The sequence below is a fragment of the Rhinolophus sinicus genome, linkage group LG01 (genome assembly GCF_036562045.2).
Source record: "Rhinolophus sinicus isolate RSC01 linkage group LG01, ASM3656204v1, whole genome shotgun sequence".
In the NCBI taxonomy this organism is placed as follows: Eukaryota; Metazoa; Chordata; class Mammalia; order Chiroptera; family Rhinolophidae; genus Rhinolophus; species Rhinolophus sinicus.
Genome location: NC_133751.1, coordinates 148466083 through 148483442, shown reverse-complemented (window position 1 = coordinate 148483442; position 17360 = coordinate 148466083). Strand labels below are relative to the sequence as shown.

The following is a 17360-nucleotide window of genomic DNA, read 5'->3' as shown; positions in this document are numbered from 1 at the left end:
TAACTTGGTCTTTTATTGCCAGATGATTCAGAGTATGTACAATGTATAGAATTAAAGGATGAAGTGAGGACTCCTCATTGCAGCAACTGCTGCCTGCAAACAAAGCTAGGAAAAATGAAAGGCCAGACAGAAATAGAGCTGCTGTGTTTGAACTAAAAATCTCGGTTCAGTGCTCTTCAAGGAAACTAAAGTTGTTCGTTAAGCAAAACAGACTTGGGCTAAGAAAATTCCTTTTGTGTGAGATAAAGGGGCCTAAACATGAGTTTTAGCTACCTGCTTTGTCATAACTCAGTAGAAAAGGGGTTCTTACGTATAGTCACATTTTGGAGTCTGTTGTCTGAAATTGTACATGGAAATTTTGCTTGACAATCTTTGTATCTATAATAATATGCTCATCACAATTGCGGCACACAAACAACATTTCTCTCTACTTCCTAAATGTGTAGGTGTAAATGTAGCCATTCTAAGTTAAAAAGTAACCCACAACATTTAAAAATTCTGGCCCTGAGTTTGAAAGGCCAATTGTGCAGAAATCATAGTGAATATTTATAAACTGGTCACGAGAAAAATGCTAACAGAATAATTCAATATACTATTTTTCTGTATTGTGACACCTATGTATACCCAAGGAGAGAGCGTAGGTGACTAAATGGAGAGGTTGTGTGGGTGCTTGTCTTTCTGCCAAGGGAATCATTCTAGCACTTTGAAGCTGTATTCTTGTGGCACCTTATAGAAGATGTAGAGAAAATATGACTTGCTCATATCAAAGAATAGAGGGAGGAGAGAAGGTGAAGATTGAAGAGTGTCTAGAGAGTCTCCGTCATTCTCCCCTTCTCCCCCAATCCTTCCTTGAAGCTGCTGTGTCCTGGACTTTTCTAAAGGCTTCATAGAACTAAAAAAGCCCAGAAGATTCACATCCATTTACATCCATCCACCCTATCTGACTTCAGCATCTCAGGGGTAGAGATGATTCTGCGCCCTCTCAGGAATTCTGAGTTAAGTGGTTTGGGAATAGGCTGAGAAAAAGACAAAAAATGTTATAAGGAGTGTCTGGACCCCTGGGATAGCCTCAGGACTCCCACGCAGGGGATTGAGGATGCGGCTGGGATATGACAAACACCACAGCTGACCCGTGAAGAAGGTAAGAGCCAAAAACAGTTGGGTCTCCTGGGGTGGGGGGAGAGTCACTTCATTAATTATTCTCACAATTCCTGGCTCTATATTGGTCAAGTAAACACAATAAGCTCAAGTGCATCACATAAGTACTTGGGATAAATCTTTTATCAGTGGGTTTCAGCCTTGGTTTATATTAGAATTACCTGGGGAGCCCTAAAAAATACTGATGCCTGGGTCCTCCTCTTAGAAATTGATTTAATTGGTTAGGAGCGCAATGCAGGCTTTGCGATTTTTTTTAAAAAGCTCTCCAAGTGATTCTTATGGGCAGCCAAGTTTGAAAACCACTGTCTATAACCTTCATTGAGTCCATTTAGGTCAAAACATTAAAAATTATTTTCTTTAAGAGGGTAAAAAAAATTGATTTTAACTTTGCACTAGTATTTTGGGGTTCAATGGCTACCACGGTCTAAGAGTTCAGCAGTGCATGTTTGAGACAGTGACAACCCGGGGTCGTATTGCCCCTGGGTTCCAGCCTTGGCGTGATGACGCTTGCCTGCCCTTCACTTCAAACGCTCGCAATAATCCTGTGTTCTCTCACTGGAGCCTCAAGACATTTGGCAATTGCATGTCTGCTTGCTTATCATGTATAAGTAATGGGTAAAGCAGAGGTTCTTAGTAACCAAAGATAGCTGTGGTACCTTATTATCTGTAAGATTACTTGATACTTCATTGAATCATTTGGGTTTTTTTATTTGTGTGCGTGTGTGTTGTTGTTAATGCTTTGCTTTTCCTTTTCCAGAAAAATAATGATTTATTCAAAATCTGTCAACCAAACATAACTGAAATATTTTGCTCAACAGATATATTGCCTCTGAGGATTTAAATATGGATGAGCTAAAAGCTTTGAAAACCTGGCAAGAATAAAAATGTCTGGAAAACACTTGGTTGGCCCTGTGTGATGTTGTAAAAAAAGGGAAGAAATGGAATCAAATGATTTTTAGTTGTACTATCAAATCGTCTTGAATGTTAATAGGCGTTGTCTTATGATAATTTCTAAGGGATTTTAGTGTTGTTTTTATATCACTGACTCGCACTACTGGCATTTTAAATGGACCCAGGACTCCTACTCCCAGGAGAGACCAAGCCTCTTGAAGGCCATGCTTATGAATTTTCTCCTCAGATTATTCGCATAAAAGGTATAAGGAGTAAAGCTGTAATGGTGGAATAAATGAGGTGCAGTGGTGATTAGGGGGTCTGTCCTTATCACGTCACCTGGGTGGCTGACCACCCCACTACTTCCAAGTTCAGCAGTGTCTAAACCTCAGGCTCTGCTTGCAGAGGAAGGAATACTAGCTTCTCAAAGGAAGACAACCTTTGGAGAAGACTGTTAGCCGTGTGCACAGATCACATTCTACAACACTTTTTTTTTTTAATTTATTGGGGTGACAATTGTTAGCAAAATTACATAGATTTCAGGTGTACAATTCTGTATTACATCATCTATAAATCCCATTGTGTGTTCACCACCCAGACTCAGTTCTCCTTCCATCACCATATATTGGATCCCCCTTACCCTCATCTCCCATCCCCCACCCCTCTTACCCTCTGGTAACCACTAAACTATTGTCTGGTTCTATGAGTTTCTGTTTCTCATTTGTTTGTCTTGTTCTTTTGTTCTATAACATTATTTACTGAGACCATTCATCCATTTGCAAAATTCTTGTTCTACTTACAAAACTGTTGTTGTTGTTCTATTCAGTGGAAAGGGACTATAGAGATCTTGTCATTTGGACAGAGCAAACCAAAGCCCAGGGAAGTTAAGATACCGGAATCAACACTGTGAGTTTGAAAAAGAGCTAAGACTAGAACCTGGCTCATCAGCCCCGATTCCATGGCTCTTTCATCCTCCCAGGTGGTTACAGTTTCAGAATGAAATGAAGAACCTCACTGGTCAACCTCACAGTTTAAGAAAGCTGATTGGGGACTGTGAAAATATCAAAGAAGACTTGTTCAAGTGGTACTTAAGGAGGGAAAAACACAAGTCATTTACTCTGAGCTAGATGGTTTTATAAACTAGTGGTGTGACTATAGATTTGTACGTTCTAGAAATAAGCATTTGGCAATATGCACCAAAAGTTTTAAAAATATTCATGGTAATTCAACTTTGGGGATTTTTTCTAATAATCAGAGAAAGACACAAAGATTTATGGTCATAAATGTTTACCCAGCATTTACTTCCATTATAAAATATTGAAAATTGTGCACAGAAGTGGGGATTGCTTGCTAAATACTGTCTCTGTCATATGATATGGTGAAATGTAATTTGTCCATTTAAACAATCATGTTCTTGAACCACACCTAAAAATATTGAAAGATGGTCCTGATGAATGGTAAACAAAAATCATGTTTACAAAATATTAAGTAGGATAAAATCCCCATTTATAAAAAAAAAATACCGTGTTTCCCTGCAAATAAGACCTAACCAGAAAATAAGCCCTAGTAGGTTTTTCAGGATGACATCCCCTGAACATAAGCCCTAATGCATCTTTTGGAGCACAGCTTAATATAAGACCTGGTCTTATTTTCGGGGAAACATGGGATATATAGTACATATAGACATAGAAGAAATGTTACAAAGATACATAACAAAATGTTAACAGTTGTTATCTCTGGGTGGTATGATTATGATTCAATTTTACTTTCTTTATACTTTTCAGTATTTTCCAAATTTCTACCATGAACCTCTATATAGCATAAATATACAAAACAAAAATTCATTGAAAACATAGTGTAGATGAATCTTCAAAAGAAGTTATAGCCACGTTCTTTAGACAGAGAAACATTTGTCTCAAATAGGGAACAAGACCTAGATTTTCTGCCCTCCGGAAGGATGTGAAAAGAGGGAAAAAGGGCCTTGTTATAAAGGACAGACCTGCCAGAAACACCCTGAATCCAATATAACTGAGGCTGTTAAGGCCCAAGAAGAGTAAACATTTTAAAAGTGCATAGGGATGGGGCATCTGAGCCCAAGACAGAAAGTAAAGTTGAAAAAGCATTAGGTTTAGATGCTAAGCATTATTTCTAAAAACTAGCCTTGGTGTCTACGGCTATACATTTCTGAAGTTTACAGAGAAACTTTAAATGTCAGCATCATTTTTAGCCCAGAGCTCTTTTCTTACACAACATCTAAAAATATCTATTAGTTTAAATTGTCAGCATGTAAAACATTTGCTATGACTTTTTCTCATCGTATCACTCAAATCATGTCATAGCTAGAAAAAAAAAAGCTTGGATAATCTGGCAAGTACTAATATTATTTGATGAGATTTTCATGGGGATATTCAATAGCAATTTAATGTTGATTATCACATAAGAAGCCTAACCAAACAGTACTATCTACTGCCCATTTCCACTTAGATGTCCCAAACTATACCCATGATCTTTCCTCTTATTCTCCATCTGTGTATAGCACCGGTATCCATCTCATTGCCTAAACCATGAACTCAAATTATCCTCTCATTTTTGGATTTCTGCTCTGGTTTACTATAAAAGCATTTAAATGGTCTCTCTAAATCTTGACCCCTCCAATCCATCCTCCCCTCTGAAGAGGGAGCGGATGCTCAAAAAAGGAAATCAGATTATATTATTTCTTGTTTCTAAGCATTAATTGGAGTCCCATTGCCTTCAAGATAAAATGAAAACTTCCTAGCATGGCCTTCAAGTGTTTATATGATCTCTGTTCTGCTTACCTCTGTGGCCTCAATGCTGTCTAGTTCCCCAGGTGTGCCATGCTCTTCATGCCACCTGACTCACTTCTCAACTTTCAGAACGCAGCTCACATGTTGTTTTCTTTGGGACTCAAGGCTGTTTGAGTGCCCATCCCAGGAGCCTCCTTGGCACCATGATGTAACACACTCTATCTGTTCACATTTGCATCTTCTCTCCTAAAACTATAAACTTTATAGTTATAGGAGGAGAAAGGCGAGGTCCTGTCCATAGAAGTGAGGTCCTATCCTCAGCATCGATCACAGTGTCCGTTACTATCTTTAATTAAAAAAGAATCTTCCCTCTTTTCATGTCATTAATAACATGGAGGGTTGGAACAGAAAAGGTTGCCTACGCAACGTTCATGTCACGTCCCACCCTTGCCCTCTCCACTGCTCCTGCCTCCACACCCAATCTTCCTTTTTCATAACAGAATCTAGACTGTGGTCACATGTCCATCCTCCAAATGTTTCAGGGGAAGCTCACCCCAAGCCTGATTTGTCTGTGACAGTTATGTGAATCCCCTTCCTCTTGATGTTGGTTTAAAATGGCCACATGACCCAGTTCTGGCCAAGGAGGTTTGTGGGGTAGGTAGTCTGATGAGGGAGCCTGTGAAAGGTTTCCTTGCTTCTAAGAAAGAAATGCATGAAGAGATGGTCCGAGTTATTCCTCTTGACATTTTTTATGACTAAAGCCGCTGTAGCCTTTTGTTCCCATGAAGGGAACCAGCCTGGGAAGAAAGCCGGCACATTAACAGTGTCTGGGTAGAGAAGCGTAAAGGACTTGGGCCTCTTTTGGCATAACTAAGCCATTGATTATATCACTTGGAGCCCACCCAAGCTCCAGATTTCTTACGCAGGATAATAAATTTCCTAAGTTTTCAAATAAATTTGAGTTAGGGATCTCTGTTATTTGCAGCCAAATACATAGGAAATGATTCAAAGATGAATTGTAAATGGGCCTTGTTCTACTGAGAATTATTATCCTGGTATAAAAAAGTACGCTTTGTTCTACTGAGAAGTGTAACACTGCACTCAGCGTAATTGTACAACAGTCAGATCTGGAATGGCAAATTATTATTGCCTTATATTGGCATATATCTCATTTAGATGCTCTTGTTGGGTTGTTTGGTGGCTCATGTTGTACCCTAAGGAAAATATGACATTTGATTTTTTGCGAATTTGAGACAGCAGAGAAAACAGACTCTGCATTTGAAGTTGCTGAAGTCAATATTAACAGAGTTGGATAAGCCATAGCTTAAGTATAAACTAAAATACAATAAAACAGCTTTTAAACTATTTTATATATCTCATTCTTTTATTGAGGTAGAGGTAGATATAAAGTTTCCTAGATGCCAACAATCATGGGAAAATTGAAAAATACAAATAAATGTAAAACAGAAAGAGTAGCATGTAATTCTACTATATGCAGCTAATTTTAATACTTTGATATGTTTCGTTTAAATCCAATATGTATAGCATAATGAATGTATTTATTTTTTATTTAATACACTTATGTATATATATGAATACATAGATATATACATAACCTTGAATCATATATTTTTCACTTAATATTTTTTCATGAACATCTTTCCATGCAATTATTTGTTTGTCAAAACTATGCTTTTAAATGATTATATAATACTCCATCACCTAGACAGATAAGCTATCATTGTTTAATCACTCTCTTTGGATGGCTATTTCAGGGTTTTCTTAAGATTTTTGTTATTTAAGGAAATTGTAAAACATATATTTTTGGGTACAAAGCTTGGATTGCATCCTTCGGGTAAATTTTAACTTATGCTAGCCTGGCTTTGGGTCATCTATTCTGTTTCATTGATTTTTCTGCCTATTCTTACATGAGTCAGTATCACTTCTTAAAAATTATTGTAGTTTATGATATATGTCAGTTTCTAATAGAGCAGTTATCCATACAAATCTTTTAAATATATTTCTTATCCTCATGATTTTTCTTCTAGATAATTTCTTTAAAAAATTGGCCAAAATTCCAAAAACTCTAATTAAACTTTTTATTAAATTGTATTGTGTGTATATTGATTTGGTAACAATTAGCATCTCTATGGTATTGAATCATTTTATATAATTTCCTCATATATCTCTCCATTTACTGAAGCTTCTTTAATGTGAGAAATATTTGCAGTTTTTCCTGTTTATCACTTTTTAAACATTTTCCTCCGCATTTCTTTAAAAAATTTTTGTTGCTATTGTAGGTGTGTGGGCAAAATTCTTGAAAGTATCTTAGTGAAAGCTCTGTCCTTTTATTGTCAGGTTATTTGTCTTAAGATATTTGCTTTGGCATTTTTCTGATAACAAAATGTAACTTCTACTAAGTGTGAAGCAGGAATAGTAGCATGTTCGAGTTCCAGTTCTGTCACTAATGGTAGCAGTTTATAAAAAGTGAATCCCTTATCTCATCAATTTAAACATAAAATTTAATACGCCTTGAACATATGCCCTTTGAAAATTTCTATCATTGCTTATAAAAAATTAAAACTATACTGTAAAAAAAGGTAAGTTATAAAACAATAAGATTTTTCCCCCTTTCTTCTTTACATGTAAAGCAATATAAGACCAATTGCATTTGGTTTTAGAGACTTGATGGCTAACATAATTATGCAGAACTAATTAATTCAAAATCTGTTTATCAACAGTAGTCTGTAGCTACAGCATTTTCTCCCGGAGGCATTAACAAAGGCTTATCACCTGCTTTCTGGTTGCAGTTTTCTCAAAGGCAAATCAATACGAAAAATATAAAAATGCTATTCCCAGAACTAACACTTCCAACAACTTACAAGAACTTTTATTTTCTGATGCCAATTAGTTTTCTTAGCTTAAATTAAAACAGTTTTATTTAGCAATAAAATGTGTCAAAATAATAAGGATTTTAAGGCATAATAAAGTGTTCCCGAAGATTTTCTTTTTAATTTAGGTATATATATATGTATATATATATATGTGTGTGTGTGTGTGTGTGTGTGTGTGTATAAACATATATATATATATATATATATATATATATATATATATATATATATAAAATTTTAATCATTTTTTCAGGATAAATAACTGTAACAGATGGTTGAGGACAAGAAGATATAAAGGAAAGCTATTATATGCCTTACAGCTCAAACAATATAATGTTCCTTGCACACACCCACATATAGTACATGCGTATAGAAATAAAATTATCTACATTATGGGCAATATCTTCCTTTGTATATGATCAGCAAAATAGCAGAAATGAGTTATCAATGATTGTATGTGTCTGATTTTTTATATGGTTTTCTGATCGATTAGATTCCTTCAAGCTTTAATTCAGTTACTACATTTCTGGATAGTCATTTGATAGAACACTGGTTAGAATAAAATGTGTTTTGGGTTAGAAAGCCACGATTTATTTTTTAAAACAAGAAAAAGGACTTCCAGAAATTAAAATTCTCCTCGCTCCCTGTTTTTCAAAAGGTGCATTTGTCTTTTGAAAGATGAAAAGTGCTCCCTGTAAAGTAAGTGAACTTTGGGTAGTGGAAGCCTGCTTTTATAGTTGGCTTTGCTGGCTCAACGAAAGGGTTCACATCAGGTTCTGGCTCATTAGCATCAGGATGCCTGAGGATTTGACCCTTGGTCTTTTTTTAAAAATTACACTTAATGGGTGACATTGGTTAAAAACATGATATAAATTTCAAATGTACACTTCTACAACACATCATCTGTACATTGCATTGTGTGCTCAGTACCCATAGTCTAGTCTCCCTTTATCTATCCTTTTAGCAACACAACTCAATGGACTGTTAGGCGTTTCCCTCTGCCAGATCCAAAATAAGTGAGACTGCTGCGACATACCAAACCAAGTGCCTGCACCTCATGGCTGAGATTGTTTATCAAGTAGTGATTAACCCGCATTGATGAGAGGCAGCTGCATCAGGGAAAGGGCATGAGTCCTAAACCCCTGAGGAGGCTACATGACTAGCTAGGTATAAAAGCTGAAGTTACCCCAGAACTGATGGCTTCCTCGAGCTGAGTGGGTCTGTGTCCACTCAACTTCATCTGTCATCGTGACCATGTGAGTCACCAGTGTATAGATACTGGGACATTGGGAGCTGTGCCTGGGAGTCATGAGGCCTCTACTGTATTGTCATTGTATACTGCGCTGTTACTTGTTCTGATTCTTTCTTCAAACAAAGTAAATTTGGAGATGGGTGAAGTTTTTTGTGTCTCATGAGTTTGATTATTAGTCTGAACCCAAGTCAAGCAGAGCGGGTGTTGCAAAGGTAAATTTCCACAGCAAGAAATTACCCTCTGTATTCTACCTGAATCCTTCTATCCCCAATCTCTAAAGCCCAAAGTGTCTAAAAAGGGGTAAAAGCTACTTAGTGAATGGGTAGGTGGATTCTCAGTATAATTTAGATGTTCCTCCCAGCATTAGCTCAGCATCTTCAGACACCAAATTGTCAATGACAGCAGTGATTTTCCGAGATGGTAGAAAGTTTAATAAAGAGGTTAAAAACACAAAGGCTAAAAATTCTATGAAAAAAATGGCATGAAAATATTAGCCCCAGATTCAGTTTCTCCCAATCTCACACTAAAATGCCTATGAAACATTGACAAAAGGCAAAACCTCACATTACCTCATGCTGAAAACTAACACTGACAGATAATCTATTGCTAAAACCTGTGAGGAATTTATCCATTACTGCAAGCCAAATAAAAGTAGATTGAGAAAAACAATTTGTGACCTAACTAATCTTTACCTCCTGAAATAAAACAGGCTAGCTAAGTTGAAGGAAGGTTAAAAAACAAACAAACAAACAAACAAAACGCAACTCATGTATTTCTGTATTGACCCCTGGTGAATTGATACAGGGTTTAGTACACTTGGGAAAAAACAGGATGGCACAAGAAGCACGAGTACTTTTCAAAGCATACTATTTTCTGTCATTCCCACTTTCTACATCAATTCATTAACACCCTGGCAGGAAATGAGATTGGTGATGTGTCATGTATCTGGGGAGATTTGGTTCCCACAAATAAAGCACTGTTGTTGAGAACAGTACTTAAGAACCAGACAGATTTGCCACTTACCAGCTGGGTGACTCTTTTTTTTTTTTTTTAACTTAATTTCATCATCTGGGTTGCTATAAGTATTAAATAAAGTAATGAATGTAGAGCTCAAAGCACAGGGCCTGATACAATACTTTGTTTAATAAACAATAGATATTTTTAGTATGTTAGAGGGCAGAAAATGGGAAAGTTCTAACAGTTCTAACAGTGTGCATATGTGTTGTAGATTTAGCTTTGTTTTATGCCCTGTGTCCAGTGTACCAGAGAATCTGGCCATGGGATAAAAGGGGTTCTAGTTCAGTCTTGCACTGTTACATAAGATGAATGTGTGTTGGATATTGGGCACGGCCGGGACCTCTTCACATCAGCCAGATCTCCAGCTGCATAGCCAGTGAGGGGGTCACACCATTGTTGAAGTGGATAGCACTGTGCAAGCCATACACCCTGTCTTTTGGTAAAAGACAAAAACTCACACTACAACAAAAAAAAATAATATGGGTTATGGGTCTATGGAAAAAAGAATGCAGAAGAAAATGGTTTGGAATCCTAAATAGAAGATATGACCTCTATGAAACAGCGGATTAGTCAGTTTCCTTAATCACTGCAGTGTTTAGTCCCTCATTCACCCTCTTCATCTCTACCTTGCTTTCTACCATCATTCTGAGTACCTTTAGCCTCTTCCAGGGTGACCCATCTCTTATACGCTGCACTGTGTCCTTCCAAGATTCATATGTTGAAGTCCTAATCTCTGGTAAATCAGATAGCAGTCCTAATCTCTGGGATCTCTGCTTGGAGATAGGGTGTTCAAAGAGTAAAATGAGATCATTGAAATGGGTAATACAATGACCAGTGTCCTCCTTAGAAGAGGAGATTAGGACCCAGACATGCACAGAAGGAAGACGATGTGAAGGCACAGGGAGAAGACAATCACCTGTACGTGCAGGAGAGAGGCCTCAAAAGAAATCAATTTTCCTGGCACCTTGGTCTCAGATTTCTAGCTTCTAGAAGTGTAAGAAAATAAATATCTGTTGTGTAAGCCACCCAGTCTGTATCACTTTGTTATGACAGCCTTAGTAAACTAATTCACCATCCAAATACCTGGACTCTCAATTTCTTTATTTTCTCATCTCCATAATCTTCACTCTCATTCCTGTTCAGCCCACTCTCCCTCCTTCATTGGTTGGGGGGCATCCTGATATTGTCATAATCCAGAATTGCTCACTTCTGAAATATTATATTCAAATCTGTACAGTTTACTAGTAATCTCTGACCACAGTTACACTGCTTTGCAAACTTCTCACAAGGTTACTCCCACATTATCTGTTCTTTAAACTCACTGACATCCCCAAATAAACCCCACTTTTTCCCTTCTAACTCCGTCCTGTCTTCTTCCTTCTCAATTTAATCTAGACATTATGGTTTATCACTTCATTCTACGTCTTGTCAGTATCTTCAGACTTCTGTTTTCCTTCCATTGTAACAGTCTTGCAAGCCCCCTGCTCCCCGTCATGCTGTCTTCCCAGTGCCCATGCAGCATTTCTGAGCACTGCTGCAGGAAACTACACAACCACATCACGCCTGCTGAGGCATCGTTAAGTCATGTAGGCCCTCAACACTGTTCCTCATCTCTCCCCTTCTCCACAACTAGTACTTTCAACTTCCCCTATTCTCTTCTTCATAACCACTTCCACCCACATTACCAGCAGATGACTTCACTTCCTATTTTGTAGGGAAAATTGAGGTCACCAGAGAGAAATTTCCCTACATCCCATCAACAAACCTATAAACTGCATTCTCACAACCCTTTCTTTGTTACTTCATGTTACAATGAAGATGTACCCCTGTTCCTTCCTAAGGTTAATTCCTTAACAACTGCTTAGAGTTCCGTTCCTTTCAGTTCCTCCAAGGCCTTACTCTTTTTATCCTTCTTTATTTTTTTTTTTTCATGCTTAATTTTCTCTCTCCCCTTATTTGTTCTTTCTGCTTACCACTTAAATAGTATTAAAATATCTCAATAGCCCTTGCTACTGCTGGGAGTGTGCCTTATGCTTCCATGCTGGGGCAAAAAAATAAAAAAAGTTTGAAATTAGTGCCACCGATATGAAAAGTTTTCAGGCACAAAAAGCAATTGACCCAACTATTCATATTGAGCTGAATTTTCATTCAAGGGTGAAAGAAATGAAAAGATATTTGTCATGTGTTGGGAGGCTCAGAAAATAAAACACCCCCCCCATCATCATCATTAGTAGTGATGATGATATAAATTAGCAAACACAGCATTTCTTCTGTGTCAGGCATTGTTCTAAGTGCCTTCCATATTTTCACTCACCTAACACTCAACAAAGCTCTGAGGAAGGTCCTATTTTTATCCCTACTGGAGAACTCAGAAAATAAACCATATATAACGACACCAACAGAAACAAATATTTCCATGGCACTACTATTATGAGTGCTTTTCATTAATAACTCATTTATTCCTTATACGAACCCTATGGGGTCCATACTATAACTATCTCTGCTTTGTAGTGTGTGACTTTCAAGGTCTTGCAGTTGGTAAGTGGTAGAGCTAGGATTTCAACCCAAGCACTCTCAACATTCTCTACGTGCTTGTCTATATGCACGTTTTTGATAATTACTTTATGTGACCAAAAGCAAACAACCATTAAGAACTGAAGACGGAGGAAATCACCAAATAAAAAGATCATGACTAATTTATGTCCTATGAGTGAAGGCTCTAGAAGCAGGCTTCCTGATTTTAAGTACCAGCTTGAATATACCAGCTCTGTGACCTGAGGCAGTTTACTTAACGTTTGTGCGTCTCAATTTTTTCATTTATAAGAAGGGGAAGAGTAAGATTATCTACCTCACTGGTTGTTGTCAGGACTAAATGTGATAATGCATGTAAAATGCTTGTATCGGTACTTGAGAATATATGTGCTAAATAGTACTATTTCTATGTTATTTTTCTTACATATCCTCAGCCATGAATAATTGATGATAAACAGATAAAGTGAAAAGGGGGTGGCAAAATCTCTCCCGAGGAATCTACAGAAGTGGCTTAATGTCTTTTGCAGTGTCCCTCACCATCGCCGTGATGGATCTTCAGCAGTACAGCTCTTAGCCCAGGCCAAAGGGGCCTCTGCCCTGGTTCCTTACTGTAGAGGGGCCTTGTATTATACATAAAATAAAGCCCTTAAAGAACACATGGGTGGCTCTGACACTTGGTGATGCTAACCATTCATTTTCATAACTAAATGTTATTCAGGCCCCAGAGAAGCACATCTGTAAAATCTGCCTTGATTTCCTCAAAAACAAAAGTCAACTGTTCAGGTGAAGGGATTAAGATGTACAAATTGGTAGTTATGAAATCATCACGGGAATGTAGAGTACAGTATGGGGAATATAGTCAATAATATTGTAAAAACTATATACAGTGTCAGGTGGGTACTAGACTTATCGGGGGGATCATTTCATAAATTACATGTCTCACCACTATACTGTATACCTGAAACTAATATAAACTAATTTTGAATGTCAACTATAATTTAGAAAAATAGTAGTAAATTATTGTCAATAATATAGTAACTATGTATAGTGTTAGATGGGTAATAGACTTATTGGGGTTATCGCTTTGTGAGGTATATAAATGTCTAATCACTATGTTGTTTTGTACACCTGAAACTAATAAAAAAAAGTCAACTGTTCAAGTGGCATAAAGGTGTGTAGGCTGAATCATCGTTGATATTGGAAATACACACCACTTTCAGTCCAGGAGTAATTAAGGAGTGGAAACACTTAGGTAAGCGAAAAATATAAATATATTAACTTGTCAAATTCTTCCTCTTAATTAGCATAATGAAATAGACTCTTATATGATAATGTTTCCCAGTAGTACCGAGAGTCTATTTTCTTGCTTCACTTCTTGTTCCAGTTTGTGGTTCCAGAAGTGCTCATAAATTGGTGCAATATTTGAAACAGTTGCAAAAGGCTATAGAAATTCTGCAATATTAAATAATTTACATTACTCAAATGTGTATGTATATAGGTATAAACTTAAAATGTATGAGGCATGTAAAGAATATTGATTCTTTACATGACTCAATGGGTCTACATTTTGCTTTAAGAGATGATAAAAGTTGTAACATAAGCAATAGCTATGCAAATAGTGAAATTAAAAATATTTTATAGTGTTTTCTGTAATAACAACTTGTCATACATGATTCTATTACGTTTGAACACGATATGTATATCTTATTCATTTCTAAATCTACTGCATTAATAATTTGAAAATTCCTGTGGCTAGTGCCTCAGCAAAGAATCTTCAAACTGGAGCAAACAAAAACCTACTTATAAACAACGACTCAGGACAGATTGTCTAATATGACATTACTGTCTATAAAACACAACGTGAAAGTCTTGATTATAACAACAGTGTTAGTGATTCTACTGAAATTAAAACAAGAAAGAAACATTTCATGGAACAAATATACAATAATTTACTAATTATATGTGTCCTCATTTTATTTCTCATTTGAACATTACTGGCCTACCAACAGATGTGCATGATAAAAATTAATTCAGTCATTTTTAGTATTTTTGACAAATCTCAGTTGTATAAAAATCATAGCTTGACACAATTTTTAAAAATCATTATGAAGATGTATTTGTCAAGATAATAGAATAGAATATATTTTAGCTAAGTGCTTGTTAGCTTGCTTCCTATTTTTTTAAAATAAATTTTATTGGGGAATACTGGGGAACTGTATTCCAGGGCCCATCAAACTAATTGTGGAGGGTGCAGCTCTGCTCCAAGTCCAGTTGCCGTTTTCAATATTAGTTGCAGGGGGTGCAGCCCACCATCCCATGTGGGAATTGAACCGGCAACCCTGCTGTTCAGAGCTCACTCTCTAACCAACTAAGCCATCCGGCGGCCCCTTGCTTTCTATTTTTAAAGTAACCAGATGTATAGAACGTGAGCTCCCATGCGTACAGTTGCCCTGGGTCCTGCAAATGCAGGAGGGGTGGAGCCTGGGATCAAGGGCTGGGATTGTGAGTTCAGGAATTAAATATGCATCTCGAGAATAAAAGTTCATTGTGCATATAAAAATAACATTTTTACTCATTCAATATATGTGCTCATTCGTTCAACAATAGTTTAGCTCCACGCTGAAGATAAAGATAATCACTAAGGAGTTGGGAAGACAGACAGTCTTCCCTGCACCAGCAGTGTAGGGATGGGATGTGCTCAGGCATCACCTCATTCAGGGAGTTTTTCCTGACTGTAGGCTGAGACTTCGCTCGGCTTTTTCTTTCCATTGGTCCTATTTCCATGGAGCAGAGTGGCACCGTGAAAGAATTCCCTGGACTTAGTCAGAAAATCTGATTATGAATCTTGACTCTGTCACTTATTGCCTATGAAATCTTGGACAAGTTAATCACTTAGCTGCACTGAACTTCAATTTCCATGCCAATAATGTGGCACTAAGAGAACTTGTCCTGGAAAATGCAGTATTGTTGCATGGACGTATAAGTACAGAGAAGAGATACATGCAAGATAAAGAGCCTGAGAAAAGTCAAATGGAAGAAAGTACTCGTCAGATTGTAAAGTGCTATAGAAACGTGGCATGGTGTTATCCTTAGAGCCCAGTTCTGTTTTTTCCCAAGATTTTCTCTGCTTATAGCAATTTACTCCAGGGATGAATGACCTCTTCTCTATATGGTTAACATGACAAACTAAAGCATTTATAGAGTGCCATGTGTAAACAATAACAAAAATGGAGCCACTTTAAAGTGGAGCTGGGCTGCCGTGCCAGAGGAACTGCCTTGCACATCTTATGCCTCAGACCTCTGGAATGTTAAAGCAGGGCAAAATAACCTTTGGGTTGGGCCTAGGGCAACATCGTGTCTGAAAGAGCTGTTTGCAAAGATAAGAAAATAGTTACTATGACTACTGGACTGATGACTACCAAACTGAAAATGTAAAACATTGAATTAGCATCACTATATTATGTTATCTGCGTCAATAGAGATGCCTTCTTTCTATTGATGTAATTGTTCCCCTTCTCATAAATACCCATTGCCTTTGTATCTTAATCAGGACACTGTTTGGTCTTCTGCCTGGACCAGTGTGTCCAGAATAGCTATTCTTATGGATCTCAAATAAATGCTTATTGTCTTTCACTTTGAAAGACTTTTTATTTTTAGGTTAGCACATGAAATTATATAACCCTTTCCCGTGCATACACAATTTTCTACATAGCACTTTAATAAAATCTGTAGCTGTGCTAGTTATTTAGATACCCACTTTTCTTTTTTTTTTTTTTAAGGGAATTTTTCAACAAACTTTAGGAGGGAGGGAGAAAGAGAAAAAGAGACACTGTGTTTCATTTCCTTAGTTTCCAAATTCGATAATTTTAACACTTTCCAGGGATGTAGTGAAAATCTGTGTTTGGGAAAAGGCCTTAATGAGCAAGTAAATATTGTTTTACAAAACTAAAGGGGGAGAAACCAAGCGTACAGTTTAACAACTGCACAGTCATTGCTACCTTTGTAAAACCCGAAGGCCATTCTGAGTCATTTGTGCATATTTCCCGTGTCTCCCAGATGTATCAGTAGGGAAAGTCTGTGGTATATTGTGGTAACAAATAATCCACAAATACTAGAGGCTTAAAACAACAAAGGTCTATTTCTTGCTCACATAGGTTTATTTCCTTCTCCAGGACCCAGGTGATGGAGCATCTGTTATGAGGAAGGTTGCTGATCTCCATGGCAGAGGGAAAGAATTCTGCAGGGTCTCACATTGGCCTAGACTAGCAAGGAAGTGCTAGTCTAGCGATTAAGGAAGTGCTAGTCTGCACTAGTGTGACACTAGCGCAGAAGTGTGACACATCTCACAACTCACCGGCCAGGAATTGTTACATAGCCACACCCTGCAAGGGACCCAAGAAATAGAATCCTGCCTCAGGCCCGAAAGGGGAGAACCAGAACTACTTGGTGAGCATTACAAGTGACTCATGTGACCTTGCTGCTTGCACAAAGTGGCAATGTTGTGCATTGACTCGGAGGCTAGGTGCTAACTTGGCGTAGTTGTTGGTCTCAGGCTGTCTTCTCTCATTCATCCTCCTCAATCTGTCCTAAAGACTGTCATTCCCTCATCAGAATTTACTACTTATGCTAATTCTAAATAATTTTGTATTCTTTTAAAATGTAAATAAACAGTAAGTCTACTATAATTTTAGTGTGTTCATCTGATGGTTTTGGAGAGCTGGTTGCTATAGGGCTCTTGAGGGTGGAAAAACTGTTTTTGAAAGACGAGAGCGCCTTTCCATGAAGGGGAGAAAGGATGCATGAGGGTAAGTCATCCACTTCAGTATATGGCCCAGGGTGGATTCTGACCAA

The 17360-nt window shown here is 37.4% G+C and overlaps 1 long non-coding RNA gene across 1 annotated transcript in view; it reads left to right on the top strand.

Annotated features, from left to right (window-relative positions):
* Positions 1-17130, top strand: part of LOC109445161 (uncharacterized) — a 98393-nt gene extending 81263 nt beyond the window's left edge. Inside the window, exon 3 of the long non-coding RNA XR_002137006.2 lies at positions 16682-17130. This is a non-coding gene — a long non-coding RNA (uncharacterized LOC109445161). The remainder of the gene's footprint in view (positions 1-16681) is intronic.
* The last annotated feature ends 230 nt before the right edge of the window (positions 17131-17360 follow it).